The 14,928-nt window shown below is 45.2% G+C and overlaps 1 long non-coding RNA gene across 2 annotated transcripts in view; it reads right to left on the reverse strand.

Annotated features, from left to right (window-relative positions):
* LOC137525016 (uncharacterized) overlaps window positions 1-14,928 on the reverse strand; it is a 410,675-nt gene that overhangs the window by 119,228 nt on the left and 276,519 nt on the right. The gene's annotated exons all lie outside the window — the stretch shown is intronic.

Raw genomic sequence — 14,928 nt, forward strand, 5'->3', positions numbered from 1 at the left:
ACCTGCACAAGATGCCCCAGGACAAGATGCCCCAGGACAAGATGCCCCTGCACAAGATGCCCATGCACTTTGGACGCACCAGGTTTAGTATCTGGTTTTCCTTGTTTTTTTGTCCTCGAAACCCAGATGTGTCATATGGTCAGGAGCGTCTTATAGTCTGAAAAATATGGTGCATTGCATTATCAAATTAGGTTGCATTTTAAGGCATTTTATTAACAATTAAAGGGGCATTATGGATAATTTCTTGATTTTTTGTCACTTTTTACATAAATATTTGTATGTGGAGCAATGTTAATAACATGTATTATGGCAGATCAAAAGCATTTTTTACACTGCCACGATGCCTTTATATAGCTTTAGAGTCACGTCGGCATATTTACCTTTCTGACGTGACTCAGACTAATCCATTTTGCAGTAGGAGGCATCTGTATTTGTAGTTTGTGCTGCTGTTAGATTTCCTCTCTCTGCCCTGAGAGAGGAAATCCCTTTAATAAATGGCACATATCAGTTATGCAGGTCTTATGGCTAGTTACAATTAGTTTAGGCACTGACTATGTGTAAGTAGCCCCAGAACCTGCATAACTGAGATACTGTCAGTATGTAAGAGGAATCTGGTGGCTGACATATGTATTCCCTTTTATTAAAGAGGAACTTCAGCCTAAACAAACATACTGTCATTAAGTTACATTAGTTATCTTAATTAAATTAGATAGGTAATATGATCTCTTAGCCACCCTGTTTTAAAGGAACAGGCAAATGTTTGATTTCATGAGGGCAGCCATCTTTTTGGTTGAAAGGAGGTGACAGGGAGCATGAGACACAGTTCCAACTGTCCTGTGTGCTGATCACCCCTCCCAGTTGCTAGGCAACGTGAATAACAACATAGGCAATCCCATCATGCTTTGCACAGCATCAGGGAAAAAAAGCCCAGACAGTTTTCTTTGATGGGTGGAGCTTAGCTAAAAATGCAGCTAAAAATGAGGCTTGGATAAGAAAAACAAAGTTCTGATGCTGTGAAACTGTTAAAAAAACACTAAGGGCCTGTTTCCACTACACGCAGATTGGATGCAGAATGGATGCAGAAAAACTGACTCCAATGAATGCCTATGGGAAAATCTGCATCAGAAAAATTGCGTTTTGTGGAAACAGGCCCATAGGCATTCATTGGAGTCAGTTTTTCTGCATTCATTCTGCATCCAATCTGCATGTAGAGGAAACAGGCCCCAAGCCTTTTCTGTTCTGCTGAGTAGATTTTTAGTCCGGAGGTTCACTTTAAATACCAGTTGTCTGGCAGTGCTGCTGATCTATTTGGCTGTAGTTGGCTAAATCATCGACCTGAAACAAGCATGCCGCTTATCCAATCAGACTTCAGTCAGAGCACCTGATCTAAATGCTTGTTCAGGGTCTATGGCTAAAAGTATTATAGGTTGAGGATTAGCAGGACAGGCGGGCAATTTTCATTGTTTAAAAGGAAATAAATATGGCAGCCTCCATATGCCTCTTGCTTTAGGTGGTCTTTAAAGAAAACCTGTAATGAGGAAAAACCTCCCCTGGGGGGTACTCACCTGGGCTGGGGGAAGACTCTGGATGCTATTGAGGCTTCCCCCGCCCTCCTCGGTCCCACGGCGGCGGAGATAAAGCTCCCCGAACAGCGAGGATGTAAATATTTACCTTCCCGGCTCCAGCGCAGGTGCAGTATCGACTCTCCGCTTGGAGATAGGCGGAAATAGCCGATCGCTGTCGGGCCGCTCTACTGCGCAGGTGCAGTAGAGCGGACCCGACGGAGATCGGCTATTTTCACCTATCTCCGTGTGGAGAGCCGCAACAGCGCCACTGCTGGAGCCAGGAAAGGTAAATAAACCAGCGCTTGTCAATCTTGTCGAGGGAGGATTGGGGGACACTTCAGGGGAGCCAGCGCTGGATTGCCTGCAGCTACAGGGTAGTGGGAAGCCTCATTGGGACCCTGAGGCTTCCTCCTCCTGTGGTGAGTACCCCCCAGGGGAACTTTTTTTTGTTACAGGTTCTCTTTAAAGGGATGATATGGCAACCTTATCTATAAATAAATAAATAAACTGAATTACAAATTTTCTTCTTTATTACAAATGAGGTGGTGAAAGGTTCACTTTGATATTTTGACTTATCAAAGGAATTCCAAGCATGAGCTTTGATTAATCTTTTGTATTTTTCCAAATTAGCAATTTTAGATTCCAAGTTCATCGGCTGCGTTGCTGGATGTCAGCCCTTTGTCACTAAGATGACAAGAGATTTTGCTTTACATTCATCATCTTAAGCACCTTAACTATCATTTCGGAATTAATGACATGCAAATGAGGACATTTTCTTCAAAGTAGATATGTTTCTTGTCACAACAAAACAATCATTTTTTTAAACGGTAAAATACATTGAACACAAATGAGTGGATGTTCGAATTATACAGGCACAAGCATTCCATGTTGTTATTATTACCAGCAATGGAAGGCCCGATTGGGCACAGCTGGAATTAAAGTGGTATGAAACTCAGCATTTCCTCTTTGCTCTAAAAGATTATTTACAGCATAAAATCTACTACCACAAAAAGTTAAGCAGAACAGCATTTAAACAGTTAAACACAGCACTTTGTTCTTCAGTGGAAAGCTCCTTGCTTCAGTGGAAAGCTTCTGTCCACATTCGAAGAGGTAAAAACAGTATATTTTGTTTACATTTCTTTGTCAGATACATTTAGTAAACATTAGCAAAGTGCAGACACTGAGCTCTCTCTGCTTCTAGTTTGTGTGCAACTTAGAAGCTATGCAATGGCAGCTTTCAGAGCAGATAAACTGTACTTTGGGAATTTGTAATTTTGTAAACAGACAATAAACATTACTTGAGTGCAAAAGCAAATATAACAACTGTATGGGTAATAAAAAGATGGAAAACACATTTTTATTAAATGCTATGTATCCCACTTTAAGAACGGTGGAGGTGCAGAAACAGAATAAGAAGGGAAAAGAGGACCAAGAGAGCAAAGTGAAGGGAGAGTGTAACGATTGAGGAATTCTCTCCGTGATCAGCGCGCAAGGCGTGCGCTTACACTGCGGAAATCCTCCACAAGCGTATAATTTGAGGAAACCCAGCAGAAGGTGCACCTGTAGAGGGAAATTCCTGTCGGCAGGTAGAGCTGTGGAGTGCAGAGGAACAGCTCCTCTGCCCTACCACACATGCCAGACAGGAATTGTACGAAGGGAAGAAACGCAATCGCAAGAGAGGCGATTGAGAATGAGCACAGAGACAGATTGTATGTGTGTGCACCAAACTAGTCGCCAATCCGCGACGGTGCACACACCACAGCAGATATGAAGTAGGAACGCGATCGCGAGAGGTGCGATCGCCAGACGTGACACAAGGCTACAGCAAGGCAGAGCAGGAGAGTAGCGAAGGCACAGCAAATCATACAATGAGAAGATCAGGAAAATAACAAACGCTAGCTAAACGCGAACACCGCACTCATTCGCAACAGTGCACGTGTTTGTGCGCGGTCTCCACGTGATAAGCACAATAGAGACAAGCACGCCTAACTAACCACCAACAGACAAACATGAAACAGAGGACGCGAGCGCTTGCTTAACGGTTACCTCACCGAGCCTCCAGCAAGCGTTCGTAGCAGACAAGACAGACACACAAAAACAGAAACAAGCGAGAGATAGGATCCACAGCACTAGCGAAAAGAGGCCAGTGCGATCCAGGGAGACAGAGAGATAGAGATCAGACGGATCCACAGCACCAGCGCCAGGCGAGTGCGATCCAGGCATGACAGATAGAGAAGATAGCCGGTAGCAACCGCTGCTCCAGCTACACTCCAAGAACAAAGATCAAAACGACTTCCTGTCGACCACCGCAGGGACAGGACAATCGCAACAGACAAACAAAACAGATATACAATCCTAACTGCACTAGGGAAACCTGCCTAGTGCAGTCCCAGGAATAACTCTAAGCTAATCTTCAATGAGCAAGGCTGACACTCTCCGGAGTGTTTCACAGGAAGAATCCTTATGACCAGCAACTTACTGTGGGAAACATAGCTCTTTATAGAGCAAGCCCACAGGGGATGTGGCTAGGCAATCTGCATGACAAACATATGCAAATTCCTCAGCAGCAAGCTGCACAACTGACAAAAGGTCTCTCTTCCATAGACCTGCAGAATGCAGACCTGAACAGTGGTCAAAAGGCTGCCTGCCTGCGCAGGCAGCCACGCGGATCCTCACAGTACCCCCCCTCTAGGGTCGGATTCCAGAGGACCCTTCAACCTGATATTTGCAAAAGACTCTAACTGAAGACTCATGAAGGTCAGGACAGCCCGACAAGGCCCAATTCCAGAGTCAGTCCAGCCGAAACCGACCTCATCGGAAGCAAACGCCAAAGAAACATGCCCATCAGTCTCAGTATAACACCCATCAGGACTGTAAACACCAGAGAAGAAGCCATCGACACCCTCCAGACAATACCCACCACCTTCCAAGGAGCGTCCGAAAATACCAAACCTGCCACAATACCTGTTCGAAGTGTCCCTTACAACACAAAAGCCACTGTTGATCTTATCCAGGGTACCAAGCAAAATTTCTCCCGTAATCTCCCAGAACCTTTTTAAGCTCCACAGAGATCCCAAGAGGGCAGAGAAGATCTCTCCGTCCAGCTGTATGGCTTCCAGGCCAGCACTATAATACCCCGGCAGATACTTGTCACAAATCTGGACCAAACACCAGAAGGCTTGCTCTGCAGGCATGTGCATGAGGAGCACCGCTGCCACCGGAGCCTGTGCCTGGCAGTTTCCTTCCTCTGGCCGGTACACGGTATATGCCTTCAGTATCCTGTACAAATCCTGCTGCTCATGTCCTCCACGTGCAGCAAACATCTCATGGAAGGGGAACTTGCGATGCAGGTCTTTCTCTATCACATCCAGCCACTTTGGGTCCCCTGGTTGCCTCTCCATCTCCTCAAATTTCCCAGGGTTTCTGCTCAAAAGGTCATGACTGTTGGAGAGGAACTGCCAGGCCCTGGCGCGCAGAGATGAGGGGATGCCCTTCCTACATTGCAGCTTTACCTTCTGAAAGCGTCTAGTCAGCCACTTGTCCCAGTGATTGAACATGTCCAGCCACTTCAGCTCTCTCTGCTGGGCGATCTCCACCAGAATAGCACCCTCCCCAAGTCCACTGAACTGATTTCCTCCCAGGAATCCATACTTGTCGGTCTTCCGGTATGGCATGCCGTTAATCTCAGAGTCTGAGCCCAGAGAACTGGCATCATCAAGGTGTGCGAGAGACTCCAATGTGCCTGACATGAGACTGACAGAGTCCAAGTAACTGAGTGTATCTGGAGCAGGGGCCTTAGACCTGAAGCTGGACAAAGTAGCTGTTTCGTAACTGAGAGAAGGTTCATGCTCTCGAATAGAAGGAGGATGCCTGGGATAGAGGCTAGATCTTGGTGGAACAGGGAGCGGAATGTACAGGAATATTTACTGGAACACACACTGACTCCCTAACTTTGATCTCACTGCACCCAGAATTCTGTGTAGCAGTCAAACTAGCTTGCAACTCCAAAACTGCAGAAAAACAGGTGAGTATAGTGGCAATACCTAGACGAGCCTCTAGGGACACTGCAGGAGACTCTAAACAAGGCCATATTAACTCATCCAGAGTACAGGGTGCAGAATCAGCATTTTCCTCAGAACAAGAAAGGGACTCACAAATGTCAGTGTGATTGGACATCATATTGTTATTCATGGTACAGGGCAGGCTCAGAGAAACTTTCTCTGGACCCAGCAAAGATGCTTCAGAATCAGATTCGCAAAACCGAAACGCTGTCTCACTCTTAGATTCGGCTAACAATGTCAAATCCGAGGAGTCAGAACGCAAAACTTGCGAATCAAAAATCGCTTCAGGTTGTGAAACTGACGCTTCCATAGCGCAAAACCTTCGCGATCTGCGGGGCAGACTGTAAGGCGTTCAGGATAGAAACACTGGAGCAACTGTCACCAGGCAACGGGCCCTTACAGGTGTGAACAGGGTGAGACAAGGACGCATCTGCAGTAGAAATAGCGACAACATCAGGGAAACAGGCATCAGATCGCACAGATTCAAACCGCACGCAGTCAGGAGAGAATCCTCCAGGATTCGCACAGGAATCAACCACAGTGGCACACCCACTCACTTCAGATCGCACAATGTCACGACTCACATGTTTTACCCCGGAAAGGCAGGAACAATCATCTGACAACGATGTCTCTTTATTGGAATCAATTGGTTGGTGTGTGTGCAACTCATCCAAAATCGTCTGCCATACATAAATCATCAGATCCACATCACCCTCGTCACATTCATCGGAATCAATCAAAAGGTACATAGAATCGAGACAATCATTCAAGACATCTTCGCTTTTTGCGATGTAAAAATCGCAAAAGGCTTTCCAATCAAAATCAAATTCCTCCATCAAGGCCCCAATGTCCCATGAGGCAAATGGAGGTTCAAACAAGCCAGTATCCAGATAATCTCCATATGGGTGGAGTTCAGGAACAAGAACAGATTTTTTTAACTGCTTTAATATAGTGGGCGATCCTACCTATAGCAGGATCCACATAAGCTTTGGATTGAGGCAAAAAACCCGGAGACAAAGCAACATCATGGTAAACATCATTATCATACTGAATGGTTTTGCACATTTCAGACTTGACAGAAACAACCTCTTTATTTGTGGTTGCTATGGGCAACGGATCTTTCCGCTGGGAAGCCTTCTAGATTTTTTACGTTTAGACTTAGAGGCTTTGGATGGCTGTTTTTTGGATGAGGATGAGCTGTTAATGCAAATCTTTGCAGGCTGAGAGATTTTGCACGGAGTAGATGGAACAGCTGATTGAGCTGCCGACAACAACTCGTTAAGGGGATATGGTAACTGAGGTAATCTCCGTCAATTATGAATTGTAAAGGCCAAGAATTCCAGGGGTCTTTGACTCAGGGTGGTATGATCTAACACATCATAAGCCCACTTTAACATTTCGCCCCCAAACAGAAGGTAGGCCATTTGGGGGGCCCTGGTAGATACTGGGGTGCATTGGAATTCAGGATTCATTAAAAGCTTAGTGCACTCAGACAAAAATTCATCCGCTGTTTCAGGTTCAAGATTTTTAAATCTCTTAAAGGTACAGGAGCCATACTTGACAAAATCATACAAATCGGAAATTCCCTCTACACTGGGAATTTTGGTTGGGCTGGTCATACTGTAACGATTGAGGAATTCTCTCCGTGATCAGCGCACAAGGCGTGCGCTGACACTGCGGAATTCCTCCACAAGCGTATAATTTGAGGAAACCCAGCAGAAGGTGCAATGCACCTGTAGAGGGAAATTCCTGTCGGCAGGTAGAGCTGTGGAGTGCAGAGGAACAGCTCCTCTGCCCTACCACACACGCCAGACAGGAATTGTACGAAGGGAAGAAACGTAATCGCAAGAGAGTCGATTGAGAATGAGCACAGAGACAGATTGTATGTGTGTGCACCAAACTAGTCGCCAACCCTCGACGGTGCACACACCACAGCAGATATGAAGTAGGAACACGATCGTGAGATGTGACACAAGGCTACAGCAAGGCAGAGCACGAGAGTAGCAAAGGCACAGCAAATCATACAATGAGAAGATCAGGAAAATAACAAACGCTAGCTAAACGCGAACACCGCACTCATTCGCAACAGTGCACGCGTTTGTGCGCGGTCTCCACGTGATAAGCACAATAGAGACAAGCACGCCTAACTAACCACCAACAGACAAACATGAAACAGAGGACGCGAGCGCTTGCTTAACGGTTACCTCACCGAGCCTCTAGCAAGCGTTCGTAGCAGACAAGACAGACACACGAAAACAGAAACAAGCGAGAGATAGGATCCACAGCACTAGCGAAAAGAGGCCAGTGCGATCCAGGGAGACAGAGAGATAGAGATCAGACGGATCCACAGCACCAGCGCTAGGCGAGTGCGATCCAGGCACGACAGAGAGAGGAGTTAGCCGGTAGCAACCGCTGCTCCAGCTACACTCCAAGAACAAAGATCAAAACGACTTCCTGTCGACCACCGCAGGGACAGGACAATCGCAACAGACAAACAAAACAGATATACAATCCTAACTGCACTAGGGAAACCTGCCTAGTGCAGTCCCAGGAATAACTCTAAGCTAATCTTCAATGAGCAAGGCTGACACTCTCCGGAGTGTTTCACAGGAAGAATCCTTATGACCAGCAACTTACTGTGGGAAACATAGCTCTTTATAGAGCAAGCCCACAGGGGATGTGGCTAGGCAATCTGCATGACAAACATATGCAAATTCCTCAGCAGCAAGCTGTACAACTGACAAAAGGTCTCTCTTCCAGAGACCTGCAGAATGCAGACCTGAACAGTGGTCAAAAGGCTGCCTCGCGGATCTTCACAGAGAGACAGCAAAGTGATTTGTTGTAGATGCAACTGCTCCCCACCTAGCCCAAGCCTAACCTCATCCCCAGGAATTTAACTGCAAAAGACAGCACAACCAAAAAAAACCTTCATGCTCCCCTAATGTTTACAAACCCTTTCCTACATCAGACAGTAAGTCTATCTGCCAGGTATCATAGAAAAAAACTATGAAATCCATACATTGAAGCAACATGACAACCGATTTCAACCTTTAGGTCACATTCACAGTGGCACGTTGCGGAGCTGCGTTATAAAGTCTTATAACGCAGCTTACCGTACTACAATGCTAATCCTATGGGCTGTTCACAGTGCAACGTCAAAGTCGTGTTGAAAATGTTGCGTTGTGGAAACTCACTGGTTGCAGTGCGTTATCTCTTAACACAGACACGTTGCGACTTTAACCGTGAATGCGACCTTAGTCAATATCTTCTTTTATTGGAGAAAGTTTCGGTAGATGACATAGTAATAGGTTGCCCAGTGGTTCGGGCCTGTGTGCTTCCGCAGGTGCTCCTGCAGAAAGCATAGGCCCGAAATGTTGTGATCTGCCTAAACATTCTCCAATAAAGGAATAAAACTGAGTCAAGGTTGAGATCCAGTGTTGTGTTGTTTGACTATAGAGGTTACACGTAGACATTAGGAAAAGGCTTACATTAAGGGGTGGATAGCATTAGACGTTGGAAATGGGTCCATATTCGTTGGATAGGTTAGAGCTAGACATTAGGAAGAAGTAGGTGGTAATTTGGGCATAGCCAGACCATGGGGAGCAGTACCAAAAACCCAGATGAATGCACCATTGTAAAGCAAATAGGAAATCAGTTATTGCTCTTGACTAACCATCGACCTTACCAGGGGCATTGCTTGCCCCAAAGATCAGTGGCACATGCCCCGGATCTGTTCTGGGGTGCTCCGGATGTCCCCCAGGCAGAGTCAGCTGTGGTGCCTCAATGGTGGGCATGCTGGGAGCTGTGGTGCATCAATAGACATTATGTGTGCACAGAAGCAAATATGAGAACTGTATGAGTAATAAAAAGTAGGAAAACACATTGTTATTGAATGTTATGTCAGAGTTTCAGACCACTTTAATAATCTAATCGAGAAAAGATAAAGATTTCTCATGGGAAAGGGGGTACCGGCTATAGATTGTGATGAAGTTCAGTTGTTACCCAGCCAGAAAGCCTGCTGAAGATGCCTAGCTCTGCATTGATACATTCTGACACAACTCAATATTGTCATGAAAAATGTATTGTTCTATTTGGGGAGGGTAAAGAACTTGAATTTGTTATGCCTGATACACGATGAGATTTTCTAGCAGATATACTGCCAGATCGGCTATTTCGGTCTGATTTCCCATCGATTTTCTGATTGATTTTCCGTTCCCTTCTATGGAAAATCAGATCTGGCTTGTTGGAAATAATCTGTCTGGGAGTAAATCTGACAAAAGATCTCATCGTGTGTTCCAGGCATTAGAGAAGAAAAAGAGGACCTGTTGACCATCTGATAAGTAACACAAACAGAGAGCAGGAACGGTGATGGAGGCACTTGTGGATTAACACAGTGGCTTCCTTTTACCGTACCTCTCCCCATCTCCACAACATGACTCGAATATTAGAATTCTGACGTAATCATTCAAAAGTGAAAACATATTTTTTACACACTATACAGCTGGCCTTCATTTCCCTGCATGGGATAACACAAGACATCTATTTATCACTCTCTGACATCACGTTCTGGGCAGGTTAGCGTGGCCAAGGAAAGCATAATCCATCAGAATGATCTCATTCATAAAAATCATTCCAGGCACAACAGTACGAGTTTATTCAAGGCTAGAGTGAAATTGGCTACAGAGAAGCGGGGAACATGTTTTATTTACCGCAGAGGTGAAGAGTAAGGTAAGTTGCTCAATCAATAAAGGTAACTGTGAAAGGAGCAAGTCACAAGGAGGCAAAGCATAATATTCTCAGGCAATGTTTACATTTACTAGACAGCAGACAGAGCCAAGCATATGCGTAGCAATACATCTAGGGATGATGGGCAGATATGACCAAGAGATGAATCTCTCTCTTAATCGAATCTGATCAAAGAGATCTGTTGGCTGCCCATACACCGCAGGGTGATTCCCGATCGATTTCAGCGTGAAATTTCTCGGGGGCCGGAAAAGTCCACCACCTCACTGGTGCTGCCCTAGTGTATTGATGCACACACCCTCCCCTCATTACCTGTCCGGTGACATCTACAAAGTGCTTTGTATACTGCTAATGGAAGAGCGGGGGGGGTTGGCGGAAGACGGATCGGCACCAAACGGTGGGCGACACAAGACAAATGCTGTTTAAATGTACTCAAGGGGGGTGCATTTATACACTGGAGGAACAGCACCGGAGTTTTTGTCACGTTCGTCGCTTGTCCTGATATCGTATGACAACAAAAATAAGAGCATGTTCTGATATCGGTCGCCGATTGATCTCGATGGCCCAACATCTTGCAGAATGTTCGATCAATACATGCGACCAATTTCGGCCTGAAATCGGTTGCATCATCGTTCGGCATGCTCTTAGTGGCTTCTGTTTCGATAATAATTATGGAATCAGATGGTTGATTGGCCACCAAGTCGATAGCTGTATGGGCATTAAGCTTTTCAACACTTACAAAACGCTCCTGGAATACGGACGCACCAGATTTAGTATATATTTTTTTTTTCCTTGGTTTATGGCCTCTAAACCTAGATGCATCTTATGGTATGGAGAGTCTTATAGTCCGAAAAATATGGTATTTATTTTATTACGCAAGAGGGGTTTAAGATTCATTTTAGTCCATATAGCCCTATTAATTCATATGTTTTGCAATCATATGTGAATTTATGTTTGTGATTTTTCTGCGTGTGAAATTCAAAAGTCAGGTCTGCTTTTTTCATGTGCGATTCCTTAAAAATTGGCATTGTGCACAACAATTTGTATGCAATTTTGAAGTTAATGTAATAGCTTTCAATGTAAATTATCTTTCTTTATATTCATGGAACATTGCATTGTGAAGGTTTGCAAAATTCTGTAAGTTCATACAACCCCCCCCCCCCCCCCCAAAAAAAAGGCAAATGCACAATCAGGCATTCAAAATGATATGCATAAAACACTAGTACAAGAGTGAACACTACCTTAGGAATACACAGTAATGATTTGCATTTTTATCATGGGATATCTTTCTTGCTCACATAAGGCTGAATCATTGCAAATACTTTATTTTTCAGGAGGTATATTTATATTTAGTCCATTTCAAAATCCTAAAGGTAGCTACACATCTAGCGATTTTGCATCAAGCGATTGACTTTATTGGGCGATCAAATACAGTGTGGTTGATCAAAAGTTGATCGACTAGTGGCCCACACACTACAAGCAGCAATAGTCTATGCAATTCACCTTCACTAAGTGATCTGAATGATGTGTCTTCATGCTCTGAATCCAAAAATCGATTCTTTGTCGAATGAAATCATGTGAACAGTAGCCGATTCCTTTTGGGGCAGGATTTCTGGTAAAGCCCCAAAGGCATGGGCCTTGGGCGGTCGCAGGACATGAAAGAGGGGTTGCTACATATGAAAGAGGAGGGTGAAAATGGGGAGCAACACATGAAAAAGGAAACTGATGCTCAAGGAAGCTGTTCATGAAAGAGAGGGGCTGCAGCACATGTATGATACACATGAGAGAGGGGGCTGCACATGGAATGGGAGGGGTGCTGCTGTACGTGAATGATATACATGGAAGAGGGGGCTGCACATGGAATGGGAGGGGGCTGCATACATGGATTATACACATGAGAGAGGGGGCTACACATGGAATGGGAGGGGGCTGCAGCACATGTATGATACACATGGAAGAGGGGGCTACACATGGAATGGGAGGGGGCTGCAGCACATGTATGATACACATGAGAGGCGTACATTTGAAATCGGCGCCGGTAGACTTGGGCGCAGGATACAGCGTTATATAGCTGATCCTGCTTCTGCACAAGTCCGGGCAGATTTAATTACTATTCCCCCTCCAGGCCGACATGGATAGTGGGGGAATGAAATAATTCGGCTTCCAGCGATTGCTGGAGGCCGAATTATTATGTTTTTAAGCAACTTCGGCTCTGTCTTCTGACGGAGCCGACGTTACTCACTGAGCACTTCAATAGGAATGATTCCTATTGAAGTCTATGGAGGCGCCGGCTGCGCCCAAATCTAGCAGCGCTGAAAAGCACTGCTCCGCATGAGAGAGGGGGCTGCACATGGAATGGGAGGGGGCTGCATACATGGATGATACACATGAGAGAGGGGGCTGCACAAGGAATGGGAGGGGGCTGCATACATGTATGATACACATGAGAGAGGGGGCTGCACATGGAATGGGAGGTGCTGCAGCACATGTATGATACACATGGAAGAGGGGGCTGCACATGGAATGGGAGGGGGCTGCAGCACATGTATGATACACATGAGAGAGGGGGCTACACATGGAATGGGAGGGGGCTGCAGCACATGTATGATACACATGAGAGAGGGGGCTGCACATGGAATGGGAGGGGGCTGCATACATGGATGATACACATAAGAGAGGGGGCTGCACATGGAATGGGAGGGGTGCTGCTGTACATGGATGATATACATGGAAGAGGGGGCTGCACATGGAATGGGAGGGGGCTGCATACATGGATGATACACATGAGAGAGGGGGCTACACATGGAATGGGAGGGGTGCTGCTGTACATGGATGATGTACATGGAAGAGGGGGCTGCACATGGAATGGGAGGGGGCTGCATACATGTATGATACACATGAGAGAGGGGGCTGCACATAGAATGGGAGGGGGCTGCATACATGTATGATACACATGAGAGAGGGGGCTGCACATAGAATGGGAGGGGGCTGCATACATGGATGATACACATGAGAGAGGGGGCTGCACTTGGAATAGGAGGGGCGCTGCGGCACAAGAAAGTTGAGACAAAACATACTTAGCCTAAGGGCAAGTGTATAAATGCACTAAAGAATAAATCTGGCCTGGATCCCTTGTCGACTGAGATCTTCTATCCTCATCGATCGACAACTCGAATTTCACCCAAACAGCGGTCAAATATATCTGATCACGCATACTGGAACACACACAATTCTATCTCGATTTGATTCAATTATTGAATTGGTTGATTGATAGAAATTGCTAGATGTATGGCCACCTTAATACTTCTGGCTCATTGACACCTGGGTACACTGTATGCACAAGAAAACAAGATTTGGAACAGGCAAAAGCAGAAGGGTTTTTTTGTGTTATTTTTTGCAGGTAATTATTACCGGAAACACGGTGGCGTAGTGATCAGCACTCTCGCCTTGCAGCACTGGGTCTCCAGTTAGAATCCCAGCCGGGGCACTATCTGTATGTGCTCTCCATGTCTGTGTGGATTTCCTCCGGGCACTCTGGTTTCCTCCCATATCCCAAAAACCGTACAGATAAATGAATTGGCTTTCCCCTAAAATTGGCCCCAGACTACAATGGACATATGACTGTGGTAGGGATTAGATTGTGAGCCTCTCTGAGGGGCAGTGAAGTGACAAGACAATTTGCTCTGTACAGAGCTGCATCAGATGTCAGTGCTATATAAATACTAAATAATAATAATAATAACAATATATACACAAGACAGCATAACTAAAGTGGAAAGAGTAAAAGGTACAGCAGACTGCGGTCTGAATTTCTGGCACTAGCGCTGTTTCCAAGTCATGTTGAATCAATTACCTCTTCAGCTATCTCTCAGCACTGAACTGAATTCCTAGAGGGTTTTTTCTAAAGAAGGGTTAACTTTTTCCTTGAAGGAGTTTTGCTGGCAGCCAATCTCTATGTCCTCCTCCTGGAAGGAGGACACACATTGGAATGCACTGAAGAATGCGGAGAGGGGGGTGGGGGGCTGGAAGAGAAAGAACTGCTCAACTAATTGGTGTCTAGCAAGTTTAGGGCTGCATTTAATTTTCTCGAAAGTGAAATAGGTCAAGATTGGAATGAAGTCAAAAGGAAGTGGAAGAAGTTGAGGCCCAAAGGAGAAAAGAGCCACAACATGGTACAGCGACCGCAGGTCAGGGATACTCTGTGGAGCGAATGTGACCTTTACCATCTCTCTGATGGATGGGGTCACTAACAGCTTCCCCATATGTTACACCAGGAAACACACACAATCAACCAAAGCTGTTTCATGGATCTAAAAGTTATGTTGCATCTTTTAATTTGTTACATCTTTTCAGATCTTTATTTTTTAACACTTTTTTTTAAAAATGTCATTTATATTGCTATTATGTTTATTAGATTAGAAAGTTTTCAATTAGGGAGATACAATTTATTGGTTAACTTCAAAAGATTTGAATGGCCAAGTAAGTGAAGTTAGCCAATACATGATATCATTCCGATTCAAAACTTCTTGCTTTTAGCGATAGCCAATCAATGGAATAAT

The sequence above is a fragment of the Hyperolius riggenbachi genome, chromosome 7 (genome assembly GCF_040937935.1).
Source record: "Hyperolius riggenbachi isolate aHypRig1 chromosome 7, aHypRig1.pri, whole genome shotgun sequence".
NCBI lineage: Eukaryota > Metazoa > Chordata > Amphibia > Anura > Hyperoliidae > Hyperolius > Hyperolius riggenbachi.